The sequence below is a fragment of the Chiloscyllium plagiosum genome, chromosome 40, assembly GCF_004010195.1.
Source record: "Chiloscyllium plagiosum isolate BGI_BamShark_2017 chromosome 40, ASM401019v2, whole genome shotgun sequence".
NCBI classification, from domain to species: domain Eukaryota; kingdom Metazoa; phylum Chordata; class Chondrichthyes; order Orectolobiformes; family Hemiscylliidae; genus Chiloscyllium; species Chiloscyllium plagiosum.
Genome location: NC_057749.1, coordinates 7,665,450 through 7,686,369, shown reverse-complemented (window position 1 = coordinate 7,686,369; position 20,920 = coordinate 7,665,450). Strand labels below are relative to the sequence as shown.

At 41.7% G+C, this 20,920-nt stretch overlaps 1 long non-coding RNA gene across 1 annotated transcript in view; it reads left to right on the top strand.

The window, feature by feature from the left end:
• The first annotated feature begins 18,676 nt into the window (after positions 1–18,676).
• LOC122542651 overlaps positions 18,677–20,920 on the top strand; it is an 84,507-nt gene continuing 82,263 nt past the window's right edge. Inside the window, exon 1 of the long non-coding RNA XR_006309847.1 lies at positions 18,677–18,954. This is a non-coding gene — a long non-coding RNA (uncharacterized LOC122542651). The remainder of the gene's footprint in view (positions 18,955–20,920) is intronic.

The window sequence follows — 20,920 nt, the reverse complement described above, 5'->3', positions numbered from 1 at the left end:
CGCTTCTGGGTAGGATCGAACCTGGACTATCTGGTATGGGGTAAAGGCTCACTAAAATTGCAGCCCTTCCTGGAAAAATTATCAACATATCCTGACACTTCATGAGGAGGCAGATGGGACATGAACCTAGGCCTTCTATTCCAGAGGTATGGATGCTACCATTGCACCACAAGAGCCTCTTTACTTACAGTTTTAAGTCAAACATTTCAGAAAAGTTATAACACACCTCTGGAGCATCTGGCACTTGAACCCAGGCCTCTTATTCTGAAGGTAGGGGCACTACCACCGTGTCACAACATTTTCAAATCTACATGTTCAGAGATGTTAGAAAACACCAGTGGAGCTGATGCGACTTAAAACTCGGGTCCCTACCTCAAAGACAGGGACACTACCACTGTACCACAAGAGCCTCTGACATGTTCTCAAATCTTTTAATCAATCAATTCCCTCCAGCTGCTTATTCTTAACATTAACAATGCAATTGAATTAAGATTAGATTGTATACCCTACAATATGGAAACAGGCCGTTTGGCCCAACAAGTCCACACTGGTCCAGCGAAGAGCAACCCACCCAGACCCTTTCCCCCACCTTATATTTACCCCTGACTAATGTACCTAACACTATGGGCAATTTAGCATGGCCAATTCACCTGGCAAGCACATCTTTAGATTGTGAGAGGAAACCAGAGCACCCAAATGAAGTCTACGCGGACACCGGGAGAATGTGCAAATCCACACAGACAGCCCCCCAAGGCAGGGATTGAACCTGGGTCCCTAGCGCTGTGAAGCAGCAGTGCTAACCACTGAGCCACCATGCCGCCCACAACACAAACATTGTTATTGAATTGGAAATCTGGCAGCGATGACCACACATCCTTTTCAAAACGTGCCCATAATACCCTAGCCCTGCTGTTACAGTGATGTCTTATTATTTGATTTCTTGTTCAAATAGACAGAAAGGTGCAAGGTTGTGTTCTTATCCAGTATGTACGGTTGGTTCACTGTCTGGACCAGAGAGGTTGAGGTCATTACTTGCACCATTTCTTTCCTGTTCTGGTTCACCTGGTTCCCACAAAGTTTATTTCTGCATCTGCAAGAGTTCAAAAACCAAAGTGTGAACTTAAGCATTTAAAAAGGTTGTGATCCGAGAATGCCCACATCCCCACAACACACAAGTGTTAATGCATTTGTTCCATTCCAGCCTACTTGGTAATTCCTTGTATTGCACAAAACTAGAATGAAGCTCCGATTCCTGCTCTGCACTTGTTAATTGGTTGTCAGCTTGATGACTTGCACTTATATAGTGCCTTTCACATTCTGGGTTATGTTGCAGCCTTTTGAAGGGCAGTCAGTTTTGTAATGGCAGAAACGTTGCAGTCCATTTGTGTAGAACCAGTGGTCATGAGGAGTAATGGGTGCACAATCAGGTCATTGGTTTTAGTGAAGTTCTTTCAGGGCGAAATATTGGGCAATTCAGAGAGAACTTTTCTGCTCTTCTTCAATGGAATGGGCTGGCATTTTATGCAATTTGAAGAGGTAGATGGGAATAAACTTTAATATACAGGATGCTCAGGGAAACCCTACAGTGTGGAAACAGGCCATTTGGCCCAACAAGTCCACACCAATCCTCTGAAGTGTATCCTGCCCAGACTTTTTCCCCTACCCTATTTCTCAACATTTCCCCTTACTAGTGCAACTAGCCTACACACCCCTGGACAACTTTAGTGTCGCCAAACGTAACCTGCACATCTTTGGATTGTGGGAGGAAATGAGAGCACCCAGAGGAAACCTACACAAACACGGGGAGAATGTGCAAACTCCACACAGATAATTGCTCGAGGCTGGAATCGAACACAGGCCCCTAGCACCATGAGGCAGCAGTGCTAACCACTGAGCCACCGTGCCTGAGACTTTGGGGTGAGGCCTCTTCTGAATACTGCATCCAGTTCTGGACTCCCATTATAGGAAGGATGTTATTAAGCAGGAGACAGTTCTGAAGAGATTGACCAAGATGTTGCCAGGAACAGAGGGTTTGTTATAAGGAGAGGCTGGATAGGCTGGGACTTCTTTCACTGGCGGGTAGGAGGTTGAGAGGTGATCATTGGTGGGGGGGGGGGGGTGTGGGCACAGATAAGGTGTAAGACAGGTGGCTTTTCCTACAGTTGGGGATTTCAAGACGGGGGCATATTTTTAAGATGAGATTTTAAAAAGACATGAGAGGCAACCTTTTACACAGTTAGCAGTTCATGTGTGCAATGAACTGCCATAGAAAGTGGTGGATGTGGGTACAATTACAATGTTTAAAAGACATTTAGATAAGTACATGAATCAGAAATGTTTGGAACAATATTGGGACTGGTTTAGTTTAGGATTATGGTTGGCATGGTTGGATCAAAGTGTCTGTCTCCATACTGTATGGCTCTATCTGAATGAAGAGGTCTCATTTCTGGCTGCACACCACTCCTTCAGCACTACACTGAAGTAATGGCTTGGATTATGCACCCAAAATTCTATACTGGGATATGAACTTACCTCCATGAGACTCCGTCCTACTCAGTGGACCACAGGCCAACAGTGAATTTTAAAAGTACCTGACCATTGAGATTCAAGATTTGGAGGAGCAGGTGTTGGACTGGGGTGTACAAAGTTAAAAATCACACAACACCAGGTTATAGTCCAACAGGTTTAATTGGAAGCACACTAGCTTTCGGAGCGACACTCCTTCATCAGGTCCACAACCACCTGATGAAGGAGAAGTGCTTCGAAAGCTAGTGCTTCCAATTACACCTGTTTGGACGATAACCTGATGTTGTGTGATTTTTAACATTGAGATTCAAGTATGAGGAACCGTCGCTCTGATTATCTGAGTTGACTCCACGAAAAAGTCAACTCCAAACAAGAAAATAATCCTTTTAAGACAGGAAAAGGAAATAAAGATGAAGAATCTCCACACTGCTCATACAAAAAAAAACAAATCTTATTACCACTATCACTATCAGAAGTTTGACAGTTTAAAAGCTTTCTTTTTTTCTCTTTTAGTTCCCTAATCCCAGCTGTTCTTGAAATGCTCACTTAAATACTGTGGAGTAGATACTGGGTAAAGTGACAAAGAGGGGTTATTGAATCCAGTGGCAGCAAGGAACTAAAATGAAGATTAGTAGTTGAAATCTCTCAATAAAAGCGCTCCAGTGATTTAAGAGGGAGGATTTTTCTTGTTTTGCTGTTTGTTGCCAAGATCATATGTGTTCATGTAGAATAGGTTGACGATTTTACTACCAATGCCAATCTGAGCAATATCCCTTGCCTCTAGTCAGGTTAACTACATGTGTTAATTCATCTCAGTCAGACTGACTCCCTGAGCTGCAGGTCTGCGTGCTGAACTTTTTTAAAATATGCAAGAAAAAAGGAACTTTCCCACTACCGATTAATTTGCAATAAAACTTTACATTGTGGGGAAAGTTAGTTATTAAGAATTTTATTGTTGTAGAAAATTAAATGCATTATGATTATCAAAATGGCACCTTTTTTTCCCCCAAAAATCATCTGTTGAGTGGAGGTGCTCAAAATGCAACAGAAATAGTTTCTGTAACAGAAGGATAATGGTTATTGTACACAGCAGAATTATATTTGAGATAATTGGAGGTAACCATGAGCCAAGGCTATGCAAGATAAAATGAATCCCTTTCAAGTTTTATTTGGCATTTAATGTGTCCTCCTGCAAAAAGAAGAGAAACTCTTGGACAGCCCCTTCCTGTATCTGGAATAATAGACATTACAGATGCACAGAGGGAATTTTAAATTGGATTAAGATAAGGAAACGGTAGGAAGGAGATTTTTTGAAACTCAAAAAACAATTTAATGTCCATTGGAGTGATATACCTCAGTTTCTATTGCTCACTTTTTGAGTGAAGGAGATTGAAAGCCAGGCTGGGAGCAGAATCATTATAAGCAAGATCCATATACTGTTTAAGGACACAATCTGACTTGCCATGATGAGTTTTGCGAGTATTTACAGTGCAGATTGCAGTAAGTTCACTTCAAACTCAAGACATGTTTAAGGGAAGTGGCAATTGTCGTGAGGGTAATAGCAAACATAGAAAAGAGCTGCAGCAGTAGACCATTCAGCCCTTCGAATCTGTACCACCATTCACGGCTGATCATTCAATTTCACTGTCCCACTCCTGCCTACTTTCCATACCCCTTTAGCTGCAAGGGCCACTTCCACCTCCCTCTTGAATATATCTAACAAATTGTCCCTGACAGTTTCCTGTGGGAGAGAATTCCACAGGTTCATAACCCCTGGGTGAAGAAATTCTTCCTCATCTCAGTCCTGAATAGCTGACCCCTCATTGTTAGACTGTGACCCATAGTTCTGAACTTCTCCTACATCGGGAACATCCTTCCATCTAGCCTGTCCAGTCCCATCAGGATTTTATATGTTTCTATGAGATTGCCCCCTCTCATTCTTCAAAATTCCATTGAGTACAGACCCAGTCAATCCAGTCCTTCTTCTGATGTCAGTCCTGCCATCCCAGGAATCAGTCTGGCGAACCCTCGTTGGACTCCCTCAATAGCAAGAATGTATTTCCTCAGACTAGGAGACCAAAACTGCACACAATACTCAAGATGTGGCCTCACCAAGACTCTGTATAACCGCAAAGAAACAATGCAAATCATTGAATTATTTTCTTTTAGTTTTTCATGAGGTATCACTGGCCAACTCATCATTTATTATTATTTAGTATAATTATTCAGAATACTGAATGGCCTGGACAGAGTAGATGTTGTGAATGTAAGTTTGCTCGCTGAGCTGCAAAGTTCATTTCCAGACGTTTCGTTAACTTACTAGGTAACATCTTCAGTGGGCCTCAGGCAAAGCAATGCTGAAAATTCTTGCTTTCTATTTATATGTTGGGGTTTCTTTGGGTTAGTGATGTCATTTCCCGCGGTGGTTCCATTGGTAGAACAGATTAGGACTGGAGGGCACAGCCTTAGAGTAAAGGGGAAGACCTATTAGAAAGGAGAAACCTCTTCAGCCATAGAGTGGTGAATCTGTGGAATTCATTGCCACAGAAAGCTGTATAGGCCAGGTCATTGAGTATAATTAAGACTGAGATAGATATGCTCTTGAGTACCAAGGGGATCAAGAGTTACAGAGAAAAAGCGGGAGAATGGGATTGAGAAACTTAATTGAATGGCAGAGCGGACTAGAATGGACTGAATGGTCTAATGTCTGCTCCTATGTCTTATGGTCTTATCCTTAATGGTCCTTCAGAAGGTGATGAGCTGCCTTCTTGAACTGCTGCAGTATTGAATGGACACCCACAATGCTGTTAAAGATTGAGCTCCAAACTTTTAATTCAGCGACCATGAAGGAACGATGATAGTTTGATATTTTTCCAAAATCAAGATGGTGTGCGTGGCTTGAAGGTGGTGGGTGCTCCCGGAGAGCTGCAGCCATCGTCCTACCAGATGGCAGAGATTGCAAGTTCGAAAGGGACCTCAGTGAGTTGCTGACTACATCTCGTAGATGATGCAAATTGCTGCCAATGTGTCTTGGTCACGGAGATGAAAATGTTTAGGTTAGTGAATGGGGTGCTGATCAAGCAGGCCACTTTGTGTTAAATGGTGTTGAACTTTCTGAGCTGATTTACAACTCATGCCACATTTCTTCCAGGCCAAAGATTGCAGGATAATTTACACTTTAATAAATGCACTATAGTTAACTCAGCATTAGTTTGTCAGCAGATTCTGCTGATCCCATTACTCCTTCGCATTGTTCACACTATTGTGGCACAGTTTATTCATTTATTTCAAACCTATGTTAGAAAGAATTTAAATAGTCCACACTTCCAAGCCACAAACCCCATGTTTCTCTGAAAATCCATTCGTTTAATTCAGTCTAAGTCACACACAATATATTGTAACAGTACTGAAATGGAAGGAGCACAGCTTGTTACACTATTTTACTAATTATCTAATAAGACAGATTTAAATCTCAAAGATTTCTTAACAGGTGAGCAGCAACTTTGATGATTTCTTGACTAACTTCCCCCTAAGTTTATCTATTCAACTTTTTATAACCCAGGTTGTAACTTTCAACTACTTAGTCATCTATGCAATTGTAACAGATCAGATGAATTTATTCAGTTTGTCAAAGCCAATAAGTATAATTAGTTATGGCATCATGTCAACTGAATCAGCTACAAAATACAACACCAACACAGTCATTAGAAGAGGTCTTTTAAAGTTACGAGCTTATAAAACTGAGTTGTCTTGAGGCAGTTTGGCCCATCAAGCCTATACCAACTGTCCAAAGTTACAGTTCCACCGTATCCCCATGACCCCATATGGACTTTTACCATGGCTAACCTGCACATTCTTGAACCCTGCAGGAAATTATTAACATGACCAATTCACCCAACTTCCACATCTTCAGATTGTGGGAGCAAACTGGAGCACTCGGAGGAAACCCACACAGACGCAGGGATACTGTGCAAACTCCACATAGACAGTCAGCTGAGGGTGGAATTTGAACCAGGGTCCCTGGCGCTGTGAGGCAGCACTACTAACCATTGAGCCGCTGTGCTGCCAACTCCCTGTGTCACTCCAGTCCATCTCATGTGTAGGTGAAATCTGTAACAGAGAAAGCTCTAAGTGTTCTGGTTTAATCTCATGTGCAGAATGCAGGAGGGCCAAGGTATGCAGGTTACCTTCATGTTTATTCAAACAACCTTAGTCTTAGACTGGCCAAACTGAGGTCTGTCTGATACTCAGCCATAGCTCTGAACTACCCTTCTCTTCAGAAAAATATCAACATTTATACTCTTGCAATTGTATATGTATACATTGTTTACATTTCAAATTTGTACGATAAAGATAAATCTGTCATTCTAGGTTTTGTTCATTTCCTGTTTACAGGAATCTATTTATACTCTCCCCAGTCTGCTCTCAAGGCTGGTAGTGGCTTTTGTGTGTAAAGATTCATCTCTGCTGGTGTGGATTATCACGACGTTGAATGTTCGTGCCTACGAAAATGTGTCTTACTGTACCAGGTTCTCTCACTCAGGTTGAAAGTCTTTTATAATTTAATTGTTCTATACAAGATTCTGACCTCATGATTAGTAAAGGTCCAAGCAATATAGTTTCAAGTTAGGATGCTGTGCAACGTGCATGTGCTAGTGTTCCCATGCATCTGCTGTGCTTTTCTTTCGAGGTGGAAGGGGCAATGGATTCGTTAGGTGCTCAGTGAAGGAACTTTGATGAGTTGCTGCAGTTTATCTTGTAGATGGTACACACTCTTTCCCCTGTGTTCCTCTAGTGGAGGGATCAAGTATTCAGACAAGGTACCAATCAAGTGGGCTACTATGTCCTAGGTAATTATAGAATCCATACAGCAAAGAAGCAGGCCATTGGAATTGAACCCAGATCCCTGGTACTGTGAGGCAGCAGTGCTAACCACTGAACCACTATACTGCCCTGGATATTGAGCTTCCCATCTGTTGCTGATGCTTGGCCAAATCCTCACTTCACCAGCAATGCCCATATCCTATTAAAGAATAAAATAAATCTCACTTGACATGCAAGAAGTTCTAAGCTGCCCAAAAATTCAGTCTTTTGACTGAATTGTGAAACAGACATGGCCCTGTTGACACGTTTAAGAAGGAATCACAGCTTCACTGCTTTTAAAATAGATAGAGACTCTCGATCATTTCTATTCTCATATTTTATCACAGAAAGTCTCCTGCAAACTGACTTTTTGATGCTTGAAAAAAGACTAGGAGATATGTCAAGAAGGGCAGATAGTGGCTCAATGAAGGATAGAGAGAGTGCACTGAAATGACTGTGTGGAACATGTAGCTGAAGACAAATAAGCAGCAGCAGCTATTCAAGAATTCTCTCAGGTTTTTCCATGACCTTAAGTTATTACGAGAGGAGGAACTTAGGACACTTCAGAATAACAGGTAGATGAATAACATTCCGTGTAGATCTATAAGTCAAGTCCAGCCAATGAAGCAATCCAAGTTGTATGCTTTGATCTTTCTTGGAAGTTTGTGGACAATCCTTAAAGCCAAGATTCTATTGGATTGCAATTCTGTAAATTTACACATCTCAGAGCAAAGCACCATTGGATAACTCTCTCAAAGAGCCAGCACAGGAGGGAGATAGGCTGATTGGCCTCCTTCTGTTGCCATACAATTTTATATTTCTGTCTCCAGCACAGACCATGGGACAAAGAAGGTCAGAAAATGCTCCATTACGAAGAGGCGACTCAGTGGTTAACATTGCTGCTTCACAGTGCCAGCGATCTGGCTCGATTCCACCTTTGGGTGACTGTCCGTGTGGAGTTTACATATTCTCCCATGTCTGCGTGGGTTTCCTCCCACCGTCCAAAGATGCACAGGTTAGGATGGATTGGGAAATTGCACCATAGTGTCCAGGGATGTGCAAGCTATGTGGATTAGCCATGGGAAATGCAGGGCTGGGATGGGATGGGATGCTTTTCAGAGAGTCAGTGTGTGCTGAATGGTCTGCTCCCACACCTGTAGGGAATCTATAAAAGACCTGATTGTCTTCACAAGAGGTGCAGAGTATTTTTTGCTCCAAACAAGTTGGGTTAATGGTGGGTCAGTTATTCTAAGGAAAAGCCCAGCTACATTTTACACGGGGCACTGCACTTGGGAGTATCAAAGGTCTGCCCCTGTGGTTGTTCAGGCAAAACCACCTGAAATTCTTTGCGAAAATTATTGCATTGAGTGATGGATGGCCAAATAAAAAGCGAATTAGATTGACAGATAGTGCTTGATAAACTTCTACATCCAGGGCGTTTGAAGATGATTGGATAGATGGCTTTTAGTCTGCCAGACTGGAAATTGGTCTTGCTATTGGAGGTAAAGGATGATGAAAAATAGGCTGCATCTGAGCATCAGTTAAACAGAGGCTTCAAAGGGACTGTCTACAGGTCTCTATATTTACACTATTTGTAAATGACATGAAGGCGGACATTTGCGATATAATTGTCTGCCCAGCAAACAAGGAGAGGAAAGAAAAAGGATCTGGACAATTTAAGTTAACAGTTAGATAATGGCAGACAGCATTAATGCAGCACCACCACATGTGATACGAAAAAAAAGCTGTGTGACTACAATAAATAACACTGCAATTCAATTCTATTTCAGCTGTTTCTCAACCTCGCTGTACACTACTTCCATTCACATTACAACTTTGCATTTTTCATTTTTAACCCTTTGCACAGGCGTATCAGCCAGCACTGACTGCTCCCACAATGGTGAGGTATTTTCAACTCAAAGAGAACTTGCAGGAGGTGGTGTTCCCTGTATCTGCTGCCCTTGTCCTTCTCGATGTTAATAGTTGTGGGTTTGGAAGGCGCTGTTGAAGAAACAGTGCGTCTTGAAGGTCGAACATATTGCTGCTACTGAGTGTCAGTGGTGGAAGGAGTGGGTGTGAGGCCAGTCAAGAGGGCTGCTTTGTTTTGGATAGTGCCATGTATTTGATTTTATTGAAAGTTACAGTTTAAAATTGCTTGATGAAGTTGCATTGGTTAGTATTGTACTGATAAAACTTGTAACCTTTACTAATGTGGGAATGCAGTGAGATTTGCTGCAATAAAAGGAAATGATAAGGTTAGAGGGGGGAAGAGTAGAAGGAAGCTTCTGTAATAAACAATGGCGTAGTGCAATTGGACTGAATGGTCTGTCTCTATCCTGTTGACAGAATGTGATTCTGTCATCTTAGGTCAACTCAGGTAAATTGCCTCATAGTGGATCTCTGCTTCACCACTTCAAATGTATTCTGATTTGGCTCTTTCAGCCACAGCAGTTTGGCACTCAGCTCTGTTTTCATTTTTATAAAATGAAAACAATCATTTCCCAACAAATTAGAGCACACTTGGTTTGCCAATGATCATTCTATCTCCCAAACGGATGGTTGAGAAATTAAAGGCAATTTAGATTCCGAGAAAGGACAGAAATAATTGAAGGGAGGCTGAAGACAGAATGAGGGGAAACACTGTCATTTTTTTAAAAAGAAAATCTATTCACTTGTGGGGTGCAAGTGTCACTGCCTGGGCCAGCATTTATTTCCCATCTATAGTTGCCCTTGAAAAGGTGGTGGTGAGCTGCCTTCTTGAACCGTTGCAGTCCATGTGTTATAGGTAGAGCCACAATGGGAGGAAATTCCAGGATCTTGAATGAACAAAAATGAAGGAATGGTGAGATATTTTCAACTCAAAGGGAACTTGCAGGAGGTGGTGTTCCATGTATTTGCTGCCCTTGTCCTTCTCAATGTTAATAGTTGTGTATTTGGAAGGTTCTGTCGAAGAAGCAGTGCATCTTGCAGGTGGTACACACTGCTGCCAGTGAGCATCAGTGGTGGAGGGAGTGTATATGATGCCAATCAAGAGGGGTGCTTTGTTTTCGATAGCGTCATGCATTTGGTTTTATTGAAAGTTACAGTTTAAAATGGCTTGATAAAGTTGCATTGATTAGTATTGTACTGATAAAACTTCTAACCATTACTAATGTAGGACTGCAGTGAGATTTGCTGCAATAAAAGGAAATGATAAGGTTAGAGGGGGGAAGAGTAGAAGGAAGCTTCTGTAATAAACAATGGCGTAGTGCAATTGGACTGAATGGTCTGTCTCTACCCTGTTGACAGAATGTGATTCTGTCATCTTAGGTCAACTCAGCTAGCAAATACTTGTATCTGAGGCACTTTGAAAACAAATTTACCTTAAGGCTAGAAAGAAAATGTATTAATAGTCGTTCCAGAAATATGTAAAAATGCAGAATAAATTACTGCTCTAGCACTAAAAAGGCCAGCATAAATATTGGTTAAAAAGGACCATGCAAATTTTCTCTGCCCCAATTCCAAATGAGTCCACAAAGGAAGAAGTTCAAACACAGGCCAAGTCCCATGGAATTGTGGAATGTATTAATTTACATAATATCACATCAGAATTTAATGAGGCCAAGGCACAATAGAAAAGGGGCCCAAGCATTGAGCTGGTATATTGCTAGAATTGCAGGCTGATAAGGAGTGGGCACTGGGCCACTGCCCGTCAACACTGGCATCAATCTTCTTCCCACGGACGGATGGAGACACACACACACAAACATACACACACAAAGGAGAAAGGATGCAAACTCTTGGTAGGCAGGGAACGATAACCTGGCCCACATTATGCATCTCCAAGAACCAAGATGGTAGAAACTCTGTAACTAGACAATCACGCTCTCGCCCCACTTGGCCCTCGCCCTTAATCATGAATCCTTTCTATAGAGGCAACAGACCAGAGGAGAAAAAGCCAGAGCGATTAGAGGATAACATGCTCTGAACAACTCCTGTTGGAGTCTCACACCTCTCCCCTTAACCCCCTCCCCTCCTCCCACCCTCTTCACCTTTGCAGTTGTGCAGAAGGGACTCAGGACTAGTCCTTGAAGAAAGGAACCCTCTGACATTTACATAGCATCTTTCACATCTACAGGACCTCCCAAAGTCCTTTGCAGCCAATGACGTCTTTTGAAGGGCAGTCACAACTGTAATGTTGGCAACATGGCAGCTGGTTACTGCACAGCAGGATCCCATAAACCACCTCCCGAGCTCACAACCAGTTTCATGCTGCTGTCTGCAGAACAAAGTGGCACAAATCACTGTAGGTAACTCCCCTGCTATTCTTCAAAATAGTACGGTGGGAGATTTTAAAAAATAAAACCAGCCGCTAAGATGTAAGATGGTGTTGCAGTTAGATGACTCGAACTGAAAGTTGGCCCTGGTCGTTGTATCATCACTTTAAGAGCAATGTTGGTTTAAGAGTTTGATATTCAGATGGACCAAGGACCAACATGTCAACACATGACCAAAGGCTGCAGTGGTGTTGTAATTTCGTCGACAAAAGACGTGTCTTGTGATTATTCTGTATTAATTTTAACTCCAAATAAATCCAGAGATATTTAATTAAACAAAATCCACGTTATTTCATTCATTTTACACATAGAAAGCGTCAAGAGTTACTGCACTTCAAACAGTGCAGCACTTCTTTGGGATTGTGCTGGAGTGTGGTTGAAGGCTTGACTTCCCAAATCTAGGACTTAAAAACATACTCCTCAAACTCAGAGGCATGACTGCAATGCTGTGATTCAGAACTGACACAGGACCAATGTTACCTTGCATATCAAATTTTCTCTCTGCCCCTTTCCGATTGCTCTCAGTTGTGTTACATCGTGCTGCTTGATTTGCATTCAGTGACTCCAAAAGTGAATTGAAAATATGTTTTCCGAATCCACTTTCACATAAGAAGGTGTCAAAGAGAATCTCGGGTGTCTGAAAGAACAATACTATCAGCCGTCAGATGTGTCAGCTTGATGGCATTCTGTCATTCAAATCAAAGTCATTCCTATCTGAAAATATACTTATTATATTTGTGACATATATGAATATGTTGCTGTTTGGTTATTTTGTCTTTATTTAAAACAGTAGTATTCCTATGGGTTTCACATCCTCTTGCCTCCTGCACTATTGTTCTCTCTTGCAATTCATTGTGCCGTCATAAAATTCAAAGTATTTGAAATAAATTTTGTCAAATAAAATGACAGTCGTAATAAAAGGAGCCAACTACTATCTTTAAATTATCTTATAAAATAAAATGACTTTGAAGCATTCAGATTGAGCCTATTAAGAGCAGTGGTGACTTTAGTACAAATAAGGATAAGGCATGCAGACGACCTGATTAAAATTAACAAGCCGTCTGCTTGGATGAGGGGTTTGAATGAATTGTCGATTGTCGAGTCCAGATTTCATTCTGCAGTATATGAACTGGCTGGTGCAAAGTCAGTTTACTGACCACTTTTGCGACTGGAGAAGGATACAGCCAGACGAAAGATAATGCAATCATTCCAAAACACAGGCACAAAACAAAACAATAACTTGTTTTGCCCTTCCTTTATTTTTTCACAGGATACAGCCGTCATTGGTGTTGGTTGCCCACCCTTTATTACCACAACTGAGGGACCTGCAAAGTCGTTTCAAGCAATTGAGGGTCAACGCATGTTACTTGGAGTCTGGAGTCACATGCAGGCCAGACTGAGACAGTGTGGCAGATTTCCTTGCCAAATGAACATCCAGCCATTGCCCACTTCAATAGGGAAGGATGACTGACCAGATGGGGGCTATCAATCTTATATGCTTGCTGTGACTGACACGTTTTCCCACATATGTTAACCTTAATGGACAATATTTAAACATCACCATTGTCACATTTGGTTCCAAAGGATTAATTGAGCATAGTAAACACCACATACTGTGATCATCTCTTCGGGACCTAGTCAGACCTAAGCAGAAGCTTGTGGGAGATGTGTTGGCGTCTCATGTGCTGAATTACTGCAACAATGTAGGCCATAGTAATGTAACCTGTATATGATTGCAGTAATACAATAACATCAGTATTGTTTACTTAACAAGAGTCTTCTAGTTAGACCAGGTAATCCTGATGCACACAAAATCAGGTTTGAGCAGATCAACACACAACAAGGTGACAGGAGTGGGCACATGCCACATGTAGTGAGCAGAGGTGTGCAGCTCTCATTCTATATGGTATCAAACATGAAACAATCAAATTTTGTCAGGGAGAATCAGGGAACTGACATGTAAAAGACTACAAAAGAAGCAAAGACAGCTGATTAGTGATGGTAGTGAAACTTTGTGGCAACACAACACTTGAGAGAATGACACAGAAAGCTTCTAAGAGCTGTCAGCATAGCCACAGGGATAGAGGAAATCCCTAGCACCAAAGCAGAGGTGCAGGCTTCATTGTGAGGCAGTGGACAGTGGGAGGAGTCCTGACTCTGAGTTGAGCCAATGAGCCGACATAATGTCGAGGATTGTATGATTCAAAATCACCATTACTGCCATGAAAACACAAGCAAATCTCCATTACAGCTACAAAACTTCCATAAGTCCATTTATTTTCTTCATTTCTCTCCCCTGCATCTAAGGATTGTTCAAAGTTTGTGAAAAGATTTGTAGCTCGGGTGCTCATTGCTCCCAAGCACTGAGGATGTCACCTGGACAGGGAACGAAACGGCTGCAACACAAATTCCCAGCTCGGCGAACAGAACCACAACAAGGATTGTACCTAGGTATTCTGTGGAGACAGAGAGACCTGCAGATGCTGGAGATCAGAGTTGAAAATGTGTTGCTGGAAAAGTACAGCGGGTCAGGCAGCATCCGAGGAGCAGGAAAATTGACATTTCGGGTCGGAGCTCTTCATCAGGAAGGTAGGTACCCTAGGTATTCGTACCTAAGATGATGCCATGTGTTGGTGACATTGTTACACAAACTAATCTTGTAACTGAAGAAGCTGTCCCTAGGTACCTTTGTACCTAAGATTGCACTGTAGGTGGCAACTTACTAACCTTTCACTGTACTCATTTGAGTACATGTGACAATAAAGCAAATTCAATTCAATTACAATGAAGAAACACAGGGAAAATCCTTCGGTACAAAAGCGAAATGCAGAACTGCCATTACTGCGGAATATAATCTTTAAAGATGATAAAATATCAGATGATGTGAAGGTGCTGGTGTTGGACTGGGGTGCACAAACAGGTTTAGTCCAACAGGTTTAATTGGAAGCACTAGCTTTCAGAGCGCTGCCCCTTTGTCAAAGTGCTGACAACGGAGCAGCGCTCTGAAAGCTTGTACTTCCAAATAAACCTGTTTGATTATAACCTGGTGTTGTGTGATTTTAAAAAAATATCTGATCACATTCGGAAGCTGTAGTACCTGAAGTATTATTACCAGGAAAGTTTAATTTCAACCAAGTAGAGCACTGAATTTACTTGATAAATGGAATGTTGCACTGTAAATAAAATTATAACTTTACTGTAAGCATAGTTACTGAGCATGTGCAAACAGAATTATTCCATAGTGACATGGAGGTCCTGGGCCTCCTTCACCGCCGCTCCCTCACCACCAGACGCCTGGAGGAAGAACGCCTCATCTTCCGCCTTGGAACACTTCAACCCCAGGGCATCAATGTGGACCCCTAGTTTATCTCTCCACGCTTCAGGCTCACTGCCTTTATTCCTGATGAAGGGCTTTTGCCCGAAACATCGATTTCGTTGCTCATTGGATGCTGCCTGAACTGCTGTGCTCTTCCAGCACCACTGATCCAGAACCATATTGACATCAGATCACTTTGAATTGGAGCCTGGATCTGTAAACCTCCAGGTACGTAAGACATCCTCTCTTGCCATGTTATGTGCATAGCTTTGCTCAGTAGAACCTTTTAAACCTCCACTAAGCTCAATGCTTTCCTCATACTACAACTGGTCACACTTGAGTTTGTATTTGAAGTTGGATAGAACAGTGACTCATGTGGGGTTACCATTGACCCGAAACTAAACTGGACTCATCATGTGATGGCAAGGGCAGATCAGAGGCAAGGAATCCTGCAGTAAGTAAATTATCATTTGACTCCCCAAAGCCTCAATCATCTACTATGGACAAGTCGAAAATGTGCTAGAATTTCGCAGCTCCAACAATACTCAAGAAGCTTGATGCCATCCAGGACAAAAAAAAATCTGCTTAATTGTACCACATCCACAAACAAAATCCTCAGAGCACCTTCTAAACGCACAACCATTTCTATCTAGAAGGACAAAAGCAGCAAACACATGGGAACACCACCAGCTCCTCTCCAAACCACTCATCATCTTGACTTGGAATATGTGGGCGGCACGGTGGCGCAGTGGTTAGCACTGCTGCCTCACAGCGCCGGAGACCCGGGTTCAATTCCCGCCACAGTCCAAAGATGTGCAGGTTAGGTGAATTGGACATGCTAAATTGCCCTTAGTGTTAGGTAAGGGGTAAATGTCAGGGATATGGGTGGGTTGCGCTTCGGCGGGTCGGTGTGGACTTGTTGGGCCGAAGGGCCTGTTTCCACACTGTAATGTAATGTAATCTAATCTAATGTATTGTTGATCCTTCAGTCTCAATGGGTCAAAATCATGGAACTCCCTCCTTAAATGACATTGTGAGCTTACCTAAAACACATGGATTGCAGCTGCCCCAGAAGATTATTCCACACCATCTTCTCAAGGGTACAACGGCCAAAATAATTGCTGACCCACCCAGCAAAGCCCACGTGAATAAAAAAAAACTCAATATGATTAGACCCTATTAAGAATAAAAAAGATAAGTCCTTAAATGTTCTTTAAGGCAGTCATAGAGTCATAGAGATGTACAGCATGGAAACAGACTCTTTGGTCCAACTTGTCCATGCTGACCAGATATCCTAACCAAATGTAGTCCCATTTGCCAGCACTTGGCCCATATCCCTCTAAACCCTTCCTATTCAAATACCCATCCAGATGCCTTATAAATATAGTTGTACCAGCCTCCACCATTTCTTCTGGCAGCTCATTCTATACACGCACCACCCTCTGTGTGAAAAAGTTGCCCCGTAGTTCCCTAGCTTAACTGATATTGTAACTAAGATCTACCAATTAGGATGCAAGGGATCATTCCTGGGATGATCTCACCAGTCTTTAATGCTGGATTTGTTACCAATGTGGTGCAAGAATGTTTTTGTCACTGTAATGTGAACTTAAGAGTAAGCTGAGCCTAATGCTTCATAAGAGACCATTATGTAACCGAGACATAATGTAACTGTGTATTTTCTAATCAACCTATTCAGGCATGTGGGACTTGAACCCAAGTCTTCTAGCTCAGAGGGAGGAACACTACTACTGCACTACAAGAGCCCTTTGATAAAAGCTTTATTTTATGCTTAACCTATTTTTTTCTAAACAAGCTATTCAGAGATGTTATTACACACCTATGGAGCAGATGAGGCTTGAACCTGGATGTCTTGGTTCAGGGGTAGGGACACTATCACTGCACCACAAGAGGGGCCCCCTGGATATAATGTAACTATCTCCTGATTAAGACATAATAAACCTGTTCATCAAGATTCAGACTATCTAGACGGTATTAGTAGCCCAGACTAATAACAGCAAGAAAGATTGGTGACAGTGAATCTGGGTGGTTCAGGTGGATAACTGTGACAATAAAATGATGGCAGAGACAATGAGTTTGAATTTGATTTATTGTTGCCACATGTACTGAGATATAGTGAAAAGTGTTGTTTTGTATGCTATCCGGACAGATCGTACAATACAAAGTGCATCAGAGTAGCAGAACAGAGTGCAGAATACAGTGTTACAGTTGCAGAGAGGGAGATCAAAACTAACTTTTGAGATGTCTGTTCAAAGGTCTGATAACAGCAGAGAAGAAGCTGTCCTTGAATCTGTTGGTACGTGTTTTCAAATAACTAGGGTGGGAGTGGTCTTTGATTACTTTGATTGCTTTCCCAAGACAGTGGGAAGTATAAACAGAGTCAATGGATGGGAGGCTAGTTTTTGTGATGAACTGGCCTGTGTTCATAATTCTTTGTAGTCACCTAAATAAACTTGCCTGCTATATTAGTATAACAAAACCAAGTTCTAATCTGATCAACTTTACCACAATGTGTGAGAGTTACAAGTGAAAAGTCTTGTACTGACAGCTACCCCCATTTAGCATGAGTGAAAATATTCCTAAAATCCACAGAAAATTCTGTGCAAACTGTGACAATAAAACATCCCAAAATAAAGTCTCACTATTTGCTGGGCCAGTGGCACTAAACCCATCTTTGCCTAGAAGATTTTAAAACTCAAAATTGACAGCAGTAACTTTAGGGAGGCATTTGTTTCCACACCTTGTTACTCTGATATAAAATTTCACACCTCATGTAACTGTCAGTCTGCTCACCATTTTGGCTGTAGTCAATAGTCATCTTTATTCATCTTCCACGAAGGCCTTAACTCACCATCTCCAGAAAATAAAGGGTAGTTGGGTTTGTGACCTGGCACAGAATCAAAATCAGTATTCCTTTCCATCTCACCATGGGATAACTTCCTTTGATAGCTCCCCGACACTTTTCACTCCAGGAGAATATATTTGGAATTCAGGCAATGCCTCCTACTTGCAACCCTACATTTCTTCCATTCTTTACTTATGCAGGTGAAGATTTATTCCCACATGTTGCTGCTACACCATATTTCTTGGATTTACTGTAACAGCAGCAGAATTGATGACTTGCATGTAAAGCTCTTTCAAGGACAGAATTTCAAACACTTTCCACTAAAACTGAAGCCATCACACATTCAGACTGTTTCTGTTCTCTCGAGTTTATGTTAAACAAAATCTATTTAAGTAGCAGCAATATTAGAACGGCTGGAGGTGAAATAGGTTTAGGTTTTTGTGATGCTAGTTATTTTAAAAAAGGAAATTGGCACATTCAAATGATTGTATTTAGGTTTAAGAGCCAATTTTCCAAAAGCACTGGACCCTGAAGTCACAGACGTCAAGGTAGATGTGATGGCTGGTGTTGGTGGAGAAAACTCTCCAGGGTCTAATGGAAGGAGAAACAAGACAATTTGCCTCAGTTGCGCCTTCAATATAATCAAAGCTGATTGCAATCATGCAAACAATCCAGTTAACTGAGCTATCATTTGACTGCATAATCCAAACCAGCTGCACTTCCACCATTCAAGGGAAAGACACTCTTTATCATTTCCTACCCCAGTGTCCAAGCAAAATGGAAACACTTGATGATAACTGCATTTGGATTTGTCTTGGTAGTTTACAAATGACCTAAATTTAATTTAATGGCTCAGTACTCAGGAAAAATTGGGGAATTCTGTTGTTCTGACATAAAATGTAATTGTCGTGAAAAGTGCCATAATGTTACAGTTATCAAAAAAAGCCAACAGAAGATCTTTTAGTCGTCCCTCAACTGGAACGCTGAAAGGACAGGCCTCTCAACTCTTTCTCCAAAAGGAACGAACCAAATGCGTGATCTCTATGGATTTAGCAGCACCACAAATTTGGGTGAGTTAATTCATTTAAAAAGGCTCTGTCTTGCTAAATTGAAATTTCACTTCAGGTATTCATAAGCTGGCTGTTAAAGAGTGTGATGCGCTTTCAGATGTTATTGTTGTATGCATTGTCACCTGGACTGTTCCAATGTGACCATCTTATGCCAGGAGAATTAAAGGCCCAGAACGAAAGTTGCTTTGGCTGGTTGCCTTTCTCTGGTCTGGACTGTTGTTCTGTCAGCATGTGATTGTTTATAAAGACTCGTTTCACCCTTGGACTCTTAAAAAAACAGTTATACAGCAAAGAAACCAACCCTTTGGTCCTGTCAGTCAATGCCAAACAGGTTCCCAAACTAAACTAGTCCCACCTGCCTATGTTTGGCCCATATCCCTCCAAACCTGTCCTATTCATGAACTTATCTAAGTGTCTTTTAAACATTGTGACTGTACCTGCATCCACTAATTTCTGTCAGTTTAATCCACACAAGAGCCGCACTGTTTTAAAAGAATCTGTCCCTCATCTCCTTTATGAATCTTTCTCCTCGCATCTTAGAAACTTGCCCTCTAGTTTTGAACTCCTCCACCCTAGGAAAAGATCTTTGTCATTCATCTTATCTGTCCTCCTCATAATTTTATAATCATCTATAAAGTCACCCCTCAACCTCCTCCACTCCAGTGAAAAAATCCCAGTCTTTCCAGTCTATTTTTGTATCTCAAACACTTCATTCATGACTATAACCCTCTCCAGCTTAATAATAGACTTCCTACAACAAGGCAACCTCCAGAACACAGTACTGCAGAAGAGGCCTCACCAACATCCTGTACAACCTCAACATGACGTCCCAATTCCTGGACTCAAAAGATCTGAGCAATGAAGGCAAGCACTCTCAATGCCTTCTCAACCACCCTGTCTACTTGTGACACAAATTTCAAAAGAGATGGAGCATCTTTATGTTGTGCAAAAAAAAAAATTGGTTCTGCAAGGTTTTTCTTCTTCCTCTCCGTAGAAGGAGGTCATTCAGTTCACCATGTTTGCACTGGGTCTCCAAGCATTTTCTTTTTGTGATCATTTCCTGCCTTTTCCCCATAAGCCTTGCACAGTGTTTCCAATTAATCACCTAATGCTGCCTAGAATGCCTCATTTGAACCTGCTTCCCCCACACTTCCTGGCCCTAACTCCTTGCTGTGTGAAAAAAGCTTTCTCTCCTCACATCTGCATCTTTTCATTAAACACTTTAAAACTGTTCCGTCTGGTTGTCAATCCCTTTATGAGCGTGAACAGTTTCTCCATATCTACTGGGTTGAAAGTACTTTCTTTTTTGTTACGCCCCTTAAATGGGATAAAACATGTTTCTGTCAATGACTTTTTCCCTTTGATGGATTTTCTTTCTTAAAATAAAACATGCAATCAATATTTTAATATGACTAAGGGTGAATGCTATTGAAAAGTTAAGCAATTTGCATGAACACTGTATCGTTCAAGGTCACATGTGAATATCTTGGGAAAGAAACAATTATTAAAACACATAAAAGTGGATAAATCCCCATAAGTTGATCAGGTGTACCCTAGAACTCTGTGGGAAGGTGGGGAAGTGATTGCTGGGTCTCTTGCTGAGATATTTGTATCATTGATAGTCACAGGTGAGGTGCCGGAAGATTGGAGGTTGGCTAACGTGGTGCCACTGTTTAAGAAAGGTGGTAAGGACAAACGAGGGAACTATATACCGGTGAGCCTGACATCAGTGGTGGGCAAGTTGTTGGAGACAATCCTGAGGGATAGGATGTACATGTATTTGGAAAGGCAAAGACTGATTAGGGATAGTCAACATGGCTTTGTGTGTGGGAAATCATGTCTCATAATGTGTTTGACAAAGTACCTCATGGGAGACCGGTTAGCAAGGTTAAATCTCATGGAATAGAGAAGGAATTAGCCATTTGGATACAGAACTAGCTCAAAGGAAGAAGACAGAGAGTGGTGA